Consider the following 14,404-nt stretch of genomic DNA (forward strand, 5'->3'; position numbering starts at 1 on the left):
CATTTGGGGAAGATTTCTATTTTATTTTATTTACTTTTTTTTTTGAAGATTTCTATTTTAGCATGTAAAGCTGTACTTAGTGTTTTTTAATGGCTGGATCATATTATATTATACTTCTGTTCCATAATTTATTTAACTATCCTTTACCCATTTAGTTCTTGCCATTTTATGCTACCATAGACATGCTGAAGTGAACATCCTAGTACAGAGGTTGTTGTGTAATTTTCAAGGATGTTCATAGGGTGGATTTCTTAGCAACAAAATTGTTAGATCAAAGGATATGTGCTTTTTGAATTTTGAGAGATATTGTCAAAACTCCTCTCTGTTTCACAAAGTTTTACACTCCCCACAATAATGTACTTAGTGCTTAATTCCCCACATCATTCATAGCCTGGGGTATCACCACACTTACATTTTTGACAATTGAGTAAGTGAAAAATTGTACATCACTGGTGGTTTGGCTTGCATTTCTTCAATCATGAGTGAAGTTGCTTATCATATCATGTGCTTATTGGTAACTTTACTTTTTTTCTGTGAATTGCAGGGTCAAAATCCTTTGTATGTTTTTTTTTTTTTTTCCTTACTGGACTTGTATTTCCTCTTAAAAGGATTAGAAACCTAGAATTCTGATTCAGATGCCTTCAAGGATGACTTTCCTTTTATTACCAAAAGGATTAACTTCATATGGCATAACATTAGCTTCTCTATTTTAAAATTTGGTCACTCTGGAATGTTTACCATTATACAATGTGGTTAGGTAACATAAGAAAGAACCAGTTATTATACTTCCTTACCATTTTCATGATAGTTTCTTGACATCTTTTTAGCCATAAAATTTAATCTAATTCTTAATAATTGTGTTATGCAAATTATATGGATTTAATCTTTTAATCCCCTTCTCAAATCCAGCAAAAGTTTGTCACATGGAGACTTCTTACCACATTCAATACAAAATATATAATGAGCATACCAGACTTCTCTGAGACCCAATTTCCCTACCTGTGATGGAAGAGGGCTGAACTAGATGTTCCCTGAATTTGCAGTTCTTTTTAGATCCAGCATCCTGTGAAGCTGTGCCCACAAACCATGAGCTCAAATAGAATCAGTTTAGGCCTAAAAGGAGGCCAGGTTATGTGGAACGAGAATAATGTCTAACATGAAAATCTGATAATAGGTGACCGAAAAGCTTCCTTTAGTCTTATGGCAATGGGACATGTAAAGATACCTGCAGACCCACCCCATCTGGACTTCACAGTTTCCAAAACATTCTTTGCAACTATGGATGAGGCCACTCAAACCCCACTGGATCATTTCTTTGTTGGCTGAATCCTCAGTGAGATCCTAGTTCCCTGTGCACATGCAATTAATTGTCCCAAATACAAATGAAGAAACTAGGACACTCAAGCAAATCCCCACATAGTGTGCAAATCCCCACATAGTGTGCTTTTTAACTGAAAGCCCATTTCAGTAAGTGTATTGCTGGCAACAGTGTTAGCATTATTATTCTAAGACTGGTATGTGTGTGTTGCAGGATAAAGTAAATGAGTAATTATATTGGTATCATTGGGGACTGAGACTTTTCAACATGGTGAAAAGAGATGTAGGCAGATACGAGATTGGTTCCAGTAAGTAATATATAGAGAGCCCTAAATTTGGGTTAGAAATACTATTATGAACTCATGCTACAGTTTATTGTTTTAAAAAGTATTTCCTAGGTTTGTCCCTTGAAAGGGCCTAAAGTGACCACCAGCCCAGTAGCAGTGAATATCCTTAGTACCCAGTTTGTGGTCTCTAAATACCATTTCCCACTAAAAAGCTCCAAGACTTGGGGCACCTGGGTGGCTCAGTGGTTGAGCATCTGCCTTCTGCTCAGGGCATGATCCAAAGGTCCCGAGATTGAGTCCCATATCAGGCCCCCTGAAGGGAGTCTGCTGCTCCCTCTGCCTATGTCTCTGCCCCTCTCATGAATAAATAAATAAAATCTTAAAAAAAAAAAAAAGCCCCAAGAGTCCTAAGAGAAGTGGCTTCCTCCAGAATTGGGCAGAAATTTGAAAGATGAGTTTGGAACAACTTATCCTACCAAAAACAACTGAAGCTTTCAAAGGCTTCTGGGATTCTGTCAAAAGGCCACAGCAACAAATCTGAAATGGAAACCATAACTCAAAGATAGGGCTAACTGAATGATCACTTAAGAAAAATAACTCTAAGGGAGCCTGGGGAGCTCAGTTGGTTAAGCATCTGCCTTCAGGTGAGGTCATGATCCCAGGGTCCTGGGATTGAGCCCTGCATCAGGCTCCCTGCTCAGTGACAAGTCTGCTTCTCCCTCTGCCACTCCCCCTGCTTGTGTGCACTCTCTCTCTGTGTCAAATAAATAAAAAAGAATAATAATTATAATGGATTAAGACCCACCAATTCTGTTTACATCCATAAGTTCATATGATATTTTAAAACAAACTTATTGGGATCCCTGGGTGGCGCAGCGGTTTGGCGCCTGCCTTTGGCTCAGGGCGCGATCCTGGAGACCCGGGATCGAATCCCACGTCGGGCTCCCGGTGCATGGGGCCTGCTTCTCCCTCTGCCTGTGTCTCTGCCTCTCTCTCTCTCTCTCTCTGTGACTATCATAAATAAATTTAAAAAAAATTAAAAAAAAAATAAAACAAACTTATTGGTTACTTTTGGAATGTGCTAGGAAATCAACTCCTTATTTTGAAAGTTGCTAAATAACAAGAATGAAGCACTTAGCCTAGTTTTTCTATATGAACTGTGCTTTGGGGTCAAATAGTTGATGATGTAAGTTATCTTTATAGATAACAAGTGAAGATGAAATGATAAAATCAGAATATCACTATTTTCAACCCCTAACTAAATAATGCATCTAGGCAATAATCACTAATGGCTGCTAATATCAAAAAGAGAAACAGCCAGACCTTTTTTTTTTTTTTTTCACTCTATTGAGAGAACACCATTACCTATGAAGGAGTCTTATTAAAAACCCCAAACCTGGATTTCATTAAGCCTTGAGATGGAATCAGCAATTGACAAAAAATACAGGGGAAAGAGGAACAGGTGCAATGACACCATGGGGACATAACCAACAAAGTCCAGACTTTGAGAAACTCTGCAGGACAAATGACCAGGTTTCTTCAACAAGTAATTCCAAGGGGGGGAAATGTACAGAGGGGACTTCAGATGAAAATAAACCTAAAAGACATATTAACTGGGATCCCTGGGTGGCGCAGCGGTTTGGCGCCTGCCTTTGGCCCAGGGCGCGATCCTGGAGACCTGGGATCGAATCCCACGTCAGGCTCCTGGTGCATGGAGCCTGCTTCTCCCTCTGCCTATGTCTCTGCCTCTCTCTCTCTCTCTCTCTGTATGACTATCATAAATAAATTTTTAAAAAAATTAAAAAAAAGACATATTAACTGATTGCAAATGAGGGGACCTAATTTGGATCCTAATTTAAACAATTAGTAAAACAATTTATAAGATAACTGAGGCAATGCTAATACCAAACATTCAGTGAGGTAGAGGAATTGTTGATGATTGCAAAAATGGAGCTATGGCAATGAATGCTAATGGTTTATGGTTAATTATTTTAAGAACATAGTGTCTTTTAAAGATACACGCTGTAATATTTCTTGATGGAATGATATGACATCAGAGTTTTATTTTATTTTTTTTAAGATTTTATTTATTTATTTATTTATTTATTTATTTATTTATTTATTTATTTATGAGAATACACAGATAGGAGAGAGAGAGAGAGAGAGAGGGAGGCAGAGACACAGACAGAGGGAGAAGCAGGCTCCATGCAGGGAGCCCGACATGGGACTCGATCCCAGATGTCTAGGATCACACCCTGGACTGAAGGCAGCACTAAACCACTGGGCTACCTGGGCTGCCCAACATCAGAGTTTTATTAAAAATAATTCAGCCCACTATTTGCTTTGACGTGGATGGAACTGGAGGGTATGATGCTGAGTGAAATAAGTCAGTCAGAGAAGGACAATCATATGGTCTCACTCATATGTGGACTATAAGAAATAGTGAAAGGGAGTATAAGGAAATGAGGGGAACTGAGTGGAAAATCAGAGAGGAAGACAAACTGTGAGAGACTCTTGACTCTGGGAAACAAACAAAGGGTTGTGGAAGGGGAGTTGGGTGGGGGGATGGGGTGACTGGGAGACGGGCACTGAGTGGGGCACGTGATGGGATGAGCACTGGGGGTCATACTAATGTTGGCAAATCGAACTTCAATAAACAAATGTAAAAAAAATAAAAAATAAAAAAATAAATTCCAATTACACATAAAAAATAATAATAATTCGGAATGAGGAGGGGAGTTGAGGTAAAGGCAGAGCAGTACAATACAGGAGACGATCGTTGTTGAGGCTGTGTGATGGGTATACGGGGACTCCTTATATTACTCTAACTTATATGTTTGAAATCTTCCATCATGAGAAATTTCTCTTTTTTTACAGTTACCTGCAATCCCAAGGGTGCTAAGTCTCCACTTTCTGATCTGACATTGAGCACCCTGAATGAGCCCACTGGCCCCTTTCAATAATCCCAGTAAATGAAGAAACTTTTGGTCACAACTCTTGTGCAGTTGACATTGCTCATGAGGTCCGTGTGTTGGACAATGGAATTGTCCATTCTCTCTTACACAACAGCCTCATTGACCTAAAGAAATACACCTCTGGGGCACCTGGTTGGCATCTAACTCATAGTTTTGGCTCAGTTCATGATCTTGGGGTCTTGGGATCGAGCCCTGTGCTCAACAGGGAGTCTGCTCGCTCATTCTCTCCCCCCCCCCGTCCCTCCCCTTGCTCACATGCTCTTTCTAAAATAATATTTTAAAAAATTAAAGAAATACACTCTGACCAGAGGGACCCTGGAAAGGACCTGCCTACACACACACACACACACACCTAAGAAGGGGGTGGTGAACAAGACATTGTAATGATAATTCTGGACGTCTAGCTCCCTCCTTTCCATCCTCAAACTCTCAAAGCTCAACCTTTCCTCCTTTGGGAGTCCTCATTCCTGGAGAAATGAGTGTATGTCCCATAGAGTCATAGCACAGAAAGGATTTTCAAGAGGTTCAATCCAGCCTTCAACTGGGATGTGTAGATAAGGGGGTGGGGGTGGCCCATGCAGCCAGCATCGGAGAGCTTCCACCCTCAGCCTGTGGTCTTTTCCTCTGACCATTTCTCTACTCTCTCTTATTACTCTTGGGTTACTTGTGAATTCGTTGGTTAACCCTATGGTGAAATATGGTGCAACAGTGACTTTAGTCCTCAAAGAAGACCTGGCCCCTATTGCAAAAGTGTATCATCACTGTCCCATTCTGCAGAGGGACACCTTCTTGATGACTGTAACCTGTGAAGCTGTACGATTTAAATAATTTGCAACATAGAATCAAAAGAACATTCTCTGATTCTAATCATTGTACTGGAACTATATGAGACACACACACACACACAGATAGAGACAGAGAAGGAAAGAGAGACAGAAAGAGAAAGGCAAATTATTAATAATTGAGGAACCCAGGTAAAAGATTTGCAGTGGTTCTTTGTACTATTCTTACAAATTTTCCACACGCTTGAAATTATTTAAAAATACAAACTGTTAAAGCATGATGAGGAATCTGAGACTTAGGCCCACTGGTGCTAGAACCCAGCACTTTCCCGTGGCAGCCCAGTGCTGTCCCATTCCCTGTGAGCAAGGCAGTGTGTGCTTCTAGAAGGAGACAGTGTCTGGCACCCAAGGAAGAAGTGATTCCTTCTCAAGGGCAGGAGATGAGTGGAATCAAAAGCTAGAGCCGTCAGCACTCTCTTAGGCCAGAAGCCTGGGGACCTTTATTACCAAAACAAAATAACGACAATCAGAACAAAACAAATATTCCGTATAGTTTAATCTTTATTTTTACAGGATTTGGCAGGAGCCGTAAGGTCTGGAACGGTGGGCCTTTTGGGGAACTCTGTATTTATTAAAATGGTCTGGACACTGCTTCATATTATTCTTTCTCTTCCTTTGAAGCAGGAATGGAAAGTCTCCTGATAAATGGGCAGCGCATGGTCCAGATTTGTGTAACTAGTCTCGTATCCTTTTATGCTCCAGCACCAAAATGTACTCCTGCGGTTTACCTTCTTGAGATTCTAGGTTCTCAGCTACCTATACTTGCTACAAATCCTGTGCCAAGTACAGCACATGGACCCTCGGTCATGTCAACAACAGGACAAAGTTTCACCTGGAAAGTTTCATCTGAAAGAACCTTATAAATATTATAGAGTTACTGCAGGGGACCTAATTCATCCTTCTTAGAGGAGAGGTGGAGTTCCTGCCCTTGGAGTTTATATTTTGTTATTCTACAAGTTCCACATAGTTTACAAAGTTAACTTCTTCTGCCAAATACTGAAATTCATCTTCATGAAACAGTACAACCGACAACCGGGTTGCTATATCATAATGCAAGCTTAATTTAAAAATTATTTTAAAAATTTAACTGTTGAAACACATGTTACCAAAGCTACTACCATCTTAACCATCTAAAATGTACAGTCCAAAAAAAAATAAAAAATAAAAAAAATAAAATGTACAGTCCAGTAGTGTTACATACAGTCTCGTTGTTGGGCAACCAAATATCTAGGACTTTTTCATCTTGCAAAACTGAAACTCTGTACTCACAAAATAACGACTCCCCATTGGCCTTCCTCCCTCTCTGTCCCCATGAATTTAACTCCTCTGGATAGATCCATGGAACCACACGGGTTTTGGCTTTCTGCAACTGGCTTGTTCCACTTAGCATAATGCTGTTAAGTTTCATCTATGTTGTAGCCTGTGTCGGAACATACTCCCTCCTTAAGGCTGGCTAGTGTTCCATGATGTGTACTCACGTTTTCTCCCACCATTCATCCCTGGGGGATGCTTGAGTTGCCTTCACCCTCTGGCAATTGTGATAAATGCTGCCGTGAACTGGGTGACAAATATCTATCTGAGATCCTGCTTTCTTTCTTTCTTTTTCTTATATTTTATTTGTTTATTTGAGAGAGAGAGAGAGAGAGAGAGCGCACAAGCAGGGGGAGCAGCAGGCAGAGGGAGAGGAACAAGCAGACTCTCCACTGAGCAGGGAGCCAGACACGGGGCTCGATCCCAAGAGCCCAGGATCATGACCCAACCCAAAGGCAAACACTCAACCAACTGAGGTACTCAGGTACCCCAAGATCCTGCTTTCAATCTTTTGTATATATACCCACTAGAGGAATTGCTGGATTATATGGTAATCCTATTTTTATTTTTATTTATTTTTATTTTTTTAAAATTTTTATTTATTTATGATAGTCACAGAGAGAGAGAGAGAGAGAGAGAGAGAGAGAGAGAGAGGCAGAGACACAGGCAGAGGGAGAAGCAGGCTCCATGCACCGGGAGCCCGACGTGGGATTCGATCCCGGGTCTCCAGGACCACGCCCTGGGCCAAAGGCAGGCGCCAAACCGCTGCGCCACCCAGGGATCCCGGTAATCCTATTTTTAATGTTTTGAGGAACCACCTGTATCATTTTGCATTCCCACCAACAGTACGCAAGGGTTCCAATTTCTTCACATGCTCACCAACACTTGTTCTGATTTTTTTTATACAAGCCATCCTAATGAGTATGAGGTTAAACTTTTATGTTTAGAGTTTAATTGTACAATGAAAGGCTGGCTCAAAGAAATATCAGGAACTGGTGAAAAGACATGGAAGGCATTGTCCTTTTTTTTTTTTTTTAAGAGTTTATTTTTAAGTAATCTCTACGTCCAACGTGGGCTCCAGCTTACAACCCTGAGATCAAGAGGGTGCGCCCCACCGACCGAGCCGGCCCAGGCATCTCTACCTTATTTTATTTTACAGAGCAATGTCCTTTGCCAATTACTCAGCAAGACAGCGCTGCTTTGGAGAAAACACCGAAGCTGCAAGGCCGTGAGGAGCCGCTTGCCCTGGCTGAGCTGAGAGCCAGCGGGTAGGCAGACTTTGCCCGAGTCGGGGAGGAAAGCATCGGGGTGCTAGGACTTCGCTGGAGATGAATGGATGGGGCTCAAGTGACTCGGTGTCAGACGCGCGAGAGAGGCGTCAGTGATGCCACCCAGGCTGCAAGTGGGTGAAGGCGGGGCCGGGGATCAGTGGCATCGAGTACGCAGAGTGAAGGGGCAGGAGCTGGAGAGGCTGTCAGGAGGCCCCGCGATGACACCACGGACGGAGGTAAAAAGAAGTCAGGCGACTTGGCCGGAACAAAGGAATTTTTATTAATCTGTCCCACGTAGGCTCGTACCGCCGACTATTCCACCCAGAGCAGAGCCAGAAACCTGCCCCCCCCCCCCCCCAGCTTTGGCCGAAGGGGCCAGCAGAGGCGCCCACGGAGGCGGGCGGGGGGTGGGGGCGATGCGCGGCTCTCAGCACCCTGGCTGCACCCTGCTCGGGGACCCTCCGCTCTGCCCTCTGCGCGACGAAATCCGCGGGGCCGGGGCGGGCTGCAGGCAGGGCCCCTCCGAGGGAAGCAGGGCCAGCAGGCGGGCGGCGGTACCCCCTAGCTGGGGGCGCGGCCCCCAGCAGGCAGGCAGTGAGGACGAGTCACGGAGGGGAGTGTAAGGAATCCGAAGCGCATTCTCCAAGCTGGAAACGCTACCTTCATGCATCCGACGTGTTGTCAACGGAGTGTGCCACCAGCTGTTCTCCAGCCATAGAGCGGGGAAGGCGCATGGTGTGCAGAAATTCTGGAGTCCCTAGCACCCTGCCTTCTATAGAACCAGCAGCCAGCTTCCAATTCAACAGCAGGGACTACCCTTGGCCTATCACACGTAATGAATATTTGCAGAACGTGTGTGTGTGTGTGATGTGTGTGTGTGTGTGTGTGTGTGTGCGATGTGGATGTGGGCTTGCATGCAATGCGGACGCATTTGGTTTTCATTGTCCTTAACTGCCTGGAGGAGTAAAAGCTCTCTCTTCCCTGGAGAGGACGTGTGGGTCAGCCCATACGTTTTCCAAGCACAGCATGTGGCTTCTGTCACATGTCCCTTATTAACATCCGTGGGAGCTGGCGGGGGGGGGGGGGGTCATCTGGGAACGCATGGCCCCGAACTCCCTGAGGAGAGGGGGCACTAGCACCAGCTTTAGTAGCCGGAGCAACACGTAGTGCGGTGTCTTATGCCAGACCAGGGCCCCGCAGTCCTGAGGTGAGTGGCTGGTTAGGCCCCGCGGCGCCCTGCGGCCCAGCACCTGCCTGTCCAGTATGCATCTAGTGGTCACACCGAGAAGAGGTGGGCCGACGCCTGGGGAGAGCATCTGGCACACACGGGCCCTCTGGGGCGGACAGCAGGGCGCGGCCTGGAGCCCCCAACACCAGCCTCATCCGAACGGGCTCAGGGAGAACCCGGGCTCCGGCATCGACAAAAGTCACCTTGCACGTAAGAAAGGTGTAGGTGGCGATCTTCCAGTTTTGTTCCCACAAAGGGGAGGAAAAAACCCAAAACCACGATATCAATAAAATGAATATTTGCTTTTTTCTTATCATTTGAGACCTGGACCAGCCACCTTGACTACCATGCATGGGTTTCTGCACTTCTCAATAAAGAAAAAGTGATCATTATATGATGGATGTCCGTCTACATTCTCAGAGAAAAGCCTGGAGTGACCTTAGCTGAGAACGCCTATTATATTGATTCCTGGTATAAGCAGAATTTCACGGGGTGCCCGGCTGGCTTAGGGGGTAGAATGTGTGATTCTTGATCTCAGAGTTGTGGGGTCGAGCCCCACGCTGGGCATAGAGAGGACTTGAAAAAAAAAGAAAAAGAATTTCAAATTTTACTCTGTCCTTTCTTATTTTTTTAAACATTTTCATTTATTTATTTGAGAGAGAGCCAGAGGGGGTTGGCAGGGAGGAGGGAGAAGCAGACTCCCCACTGAGCAGGGAGCCCAATGCGGGGCTCCAACCCAGGACCCCGGGATCACACCCTGAGCCAAGAGCAGATGCTCGACCCACTGAGCCACCCAGGTGCCCCTGTCCTTTCTCTTTATTATTTTTTTAAAGATTTTATGTATTTATCCATGAGAGACACACACACAGAGAGAGAGACAGAGAGAGAGAGAGACAGAGAGAGGCAGAGACACAGGCAGAGGGAGAAGCAGGCTCCAGGTAGGGAGCCCGACGCGGGACTCGATCTTAGGTCTCCAGGATCACGCCCTGAGCCAAAGGCAGGCACCCGACCGACTGAGCCACCCAGGGATCCCCCTCCTTTCTCATTTTTATCTTCTTTTTGTCCTCTGGTAAATCCTGCTCGATCACTCAGCAGGTGCTCCCCGCGGCCCACGGGGGCTGTCTGCGGCCCGGCGACAGGACCTCTGTTCCCGGAGCCACCAGCCCACCAGGAGCCCGACAGCATAACCAACGGGAAACCTGGTCTGCAGGGAGCAGGCCTCACCCACCCCGACTGCAACGGCACCCGAACTGCCATGTCGCATGCACGCCGGTGGGTGGGCGCTAATTTAAATAGTGGGGTCAGAGGCTCCCGGGGTGGCCGGCGGGGAGCTGGTTCTTCCCCAGGCCAGGTGAGGGGAGGACACCTGTCCCACCCACAGCTCTCTGCTGTCAGAGCCGGTGTCCCCTGGTGCCCCGTCCTGCTCATTGGCCCCAGGCGGCTCGCTGCCTCTCCCCCTCCCGTGTGTGTGCGCGCGTGTGCACACGTGTGATATGTGCACGTTTTCTTTTCACCATCGAGTCAATTTTCTTAGCCTTGCCCCCATTCTCAGCTCCTGAAACGCCCCCGCGCCCTCCTTCGAGCCGCAGTCTCGCTCTTCCCGGATCACCCGTCCCGCTCACGTCCACCCTCCCTTCTAGGCCCTAAGGCTCAAAATTGGCGGCTGCCTCGTGGACTCTTCCCCCGGGGACACGCGACCAGCGGCCCCTGCCCGCAGTCCCGGGGGCTACTCACCCCAGGAGGAGGAGGGCTGCGGGGATGGCGGGGGTGCGGACCTCTCCCGCTCGCCCCCTCTCTTGGTCTCGGGGTCCTTTCTCGGGGGGCCCAGAGCTCCTCGTCCTCACAGCCCGGCGGCAAAGGCGCGTGAGTGTTGGGGTGGACCCCAGCAGCTGTCCCTACTCCGGTGCCGGGGCGCCCCCCTGGGCCCAGCGGAGAGCACCCCATCTGCACGCTGACCGCCCCCAAGGGCCAGCGGAGCCCCTTGCTCCCTCCTCCCGCTTCCTCCCTCAGTGCACCCCGGCCCCAGGAGCGCCGCCCCAAGCCCGCCTGGCTGTTCTGACACACCGCGTGCACCTGCTGCCCCCGGCCCCCTCTCCTCTTCTGGGGACCTCCCTCCTCTCTTGGTTTTAGCGCACCCCTTACGAAGCTCGGCGGGAAGGCCATTGCTTGCCCGCACTGACAGCGCAGGGATTTGGGGTTTTACACTTAACAGTCCAGGAAGCAGCATTCCAGAGAGGAGATGGCACCCCCCGGAGAAGCAAGGGTGGCCGTCAGCAAACCTCACCAGGCGGCAGCTCGGTCAGGGGCCGGTCAGGGGCGCCCGCAGCCCACGCTCTAACGGAAGTGACTGCGCTGCAGGTGCTCTAGGAAGACTGGAGAAGCACTGATGTCAAGGACTTTTCAATGCTTTTCTACCAGATTTTTTTTTTTTTTTTTTTTTTTTTTTTTTTTTTTTGCAACTGGAGTTTTGCAACTGGAACTGGTTCACCAGCTAAGTTGGCCACATACTCGGTTGCATCTCCCTGGGGCTTGTTCTCGTGGGGGGCACCCCTGTCCATCTGTCTGGCCTCCCCCTGGGTGCTCCCTGTAGGAGAGGCTTAGGATTCTTGTATATTCCGTCTGAGGTCTCCTGGTGAAAACAACAAACCGAAGTTTAGCTGGTGGTAAGAAATAATCCGGCTGGCTGATTTCGTGGTGGGTGTGCTCTGTTTCTGTCCGGGGAGGTGAGGATGTGGCTTCTCTGCTGCGGCTGGGACTCTGCTCCTTCCAGCCATAGCTACGCCCCACAGTGGTTCCCCGGGGCTGCCAGAGAGGCCGTCGTTTGCCCCCGGTGGCATGTCAGTGTAGGAGCCACCCATCAGGTGCTTCCCTCTGCCTTCCACTGTAGCACCCAGGACTTTCTTTCTAGTTCTTGATATTCCAGCCAAGTTAAACTGCACGCTGCCCCTAAGCATGCCCTGTGTCTGCCTCCGCACGGGCTCTTACTCTGTTCCTTCTGCTGGGAATGCCCTGACCCTCCTTTCTCAGAATTGACTGTAGGTCAAAGATCAACTCCCTCAAGAAATGGCTTTGACTGCCTTCAGTTAGATGCAAGCTTTTCTTCCCGAGAGCACCCACTGGATTTCATCTATACTCTTAGACCTTAGTTCTCCTTCCAGCTCACTGTTTGGAGTCTACCCTCCATGACTGTGGTCTCCTGAAAAGCAAAAGAACCCAACTTGCCCCATCTCTGAATCTTTAGTAATGCCACGTGTTCTCACACTCATGGTTTCTTACTCAACACACATGCTTCAGCAGACCTTCCCTGAACATCCTTAGCAAAGCGGTCTTATGTGCCACCTAACACACTAATCCAGCATTCTTACTAATCCATTTATTATAAATTGTCTCTCTCTCTTCCTAGAATGAAATTCTAAGAAGACAGGGACTCAGACGTGTTCACTTCTGTGGCACAGACAACACTTGGTACAGGACAGGTCCCCAGAAAGTTGCTGGGTGAATGGATGAATCAATCAAAACATGAATGAATGAAGCCTCTGTGTAACTTGGATTTTGCCAAGAGAGAGCTTTCCGAGAACAAGCATGTTGAGAGCCTCTAGCCTCTGGGAGGGGTGTTGGTCTGCAGCCCTGTGATGTCCGGGGTTAGTATGAGGGCTGTTTGCCCTGGAACCATGCCTGCCCCCAGTTGTAAGGGGCATGGCCTACCGCTCGGCCATGTGGCCATTCTCGGCAAGTGCCACGGTGTCCTCATCTCCCTAAGCAGGACGCCATCCACATGAGCCAAGCTACACGTGTCACACAGTTGGGCCTGTCCTTCAGTGCCTTGTGAGCTTCGAGGAGAAGCAGTGGCCTCAGACAATTTAGGAAGAGTTAACAGAATTTAAGACCAGGTGAAAGAAATAGCAAGGAGGTCTTTGTGATTAATGCTAAGTCTCTCCTTAGCACCTCCACCTGAGCGCTCTCAGGGAACCCCCCCCCCCCAGTGGGTGAAGTCCTGAGGGAGGGCGACTGGCTCACCAATATGCTTGGGTGGTGGTGAGGGCTCTCTTCTGCACTTGCACAGGGTGATTTGCAAAGGTTTTCTCCTTTTAAGATCTCGCTTAGGCGCAGAGGAACTGCTCCCTGGGTGCAGAGCGTGTCAGTGTGTGTAAGACGGCCTCTGTGTCCTTTGCAAGAATGTCTTACCATATGCAAAATGAATTAAGGGGAGAAGTCCAAATTAAATAGGGATTACACTGATCCACCTTAAGAATTTTCAATTCATATTGGTCCTTTTGGGGGGGGGAGCGCTAAACCAAAACAGGCCTGCCCTCAAGTCCTGGGGTCCACATGCCCATTAGCCCAGGAATTCCTTATGCAAAACAGCCAAATGTCCCCAGACAAGTCCTCCGTGCATGCACCCCTGGCTGCCAAGACACGTCAGCACCCCGGCATGCCCTGGGTCCTTTATTCCTTTTTCTCACTGTTCATTTGGCAGCAGGTGACCATGAAGGTAGCTGTTCAGACACAAATATCCACACAAGCATACTCTTCACCTCTGGTGACCTAAGAAGCTATTCAGCACGTACCTAGCCCCCCTCCACACTCCCCCCATCTGTGAACACGCCATCAAGCAGAAGCACGGATGCATCTCTTGGAGATCACCCTCCATCACTGCCCCATTGCAAAACAGACTGGTTATATTTCTAAGGTTATACAGAGAAACTCCTCATTTTATGTACATCAGATTTACAACTCTTCTTTATGGGCATTTCCGTTGTTCTTTACGTGTTAAGAGCCTGCAGGTTCAATAGATCCCACTGTGGACTCACTTCCCAGGCATGCTTTCTCAACCTTTCCACTGAGTGCTGGGAGGCTGACTCTAAGGAGCAGGCCGGCCTGGGGGCCTGGGGGCCTGGGGCTGGGTCTCGGCACCTACCTGACACAAGCATTCTTTCTCTAGGGAGATTTCTCAGATGAATCCAACCTCTGGCCGGCTTTCTGAGGGTGGCATGCATCATTCCTATGGCCCGACGTGTGCTGGTTTTCTCAAACCTTAAGAATTGCGACAGGAAGAAGGTCTATCGGATATTGTAGACCAGGTGCTCCCTGGGAGGTGGCACCTGGTCTGGACCTTGCAGATTTAAATGTCTGCAGCTGGAAGAGATTGGGCAAGACTGGTGAGACTGAGCAA

This window comes from Canis lupus, chromosome 28 (assembly GCF_011100685.1).
Source record: "Canis lupus familiaris isolate Mischka breed German Shepherd chromosome 28, alternate assembly UU_Cfam_GSD_1.0, whole genome shotgun sequence".
Taxonomy (NCBI): Eukaryota; Metazoa; Chordata; class Mammalia; order Carnivora; family Canidae; genus Canis; species Canis lupus.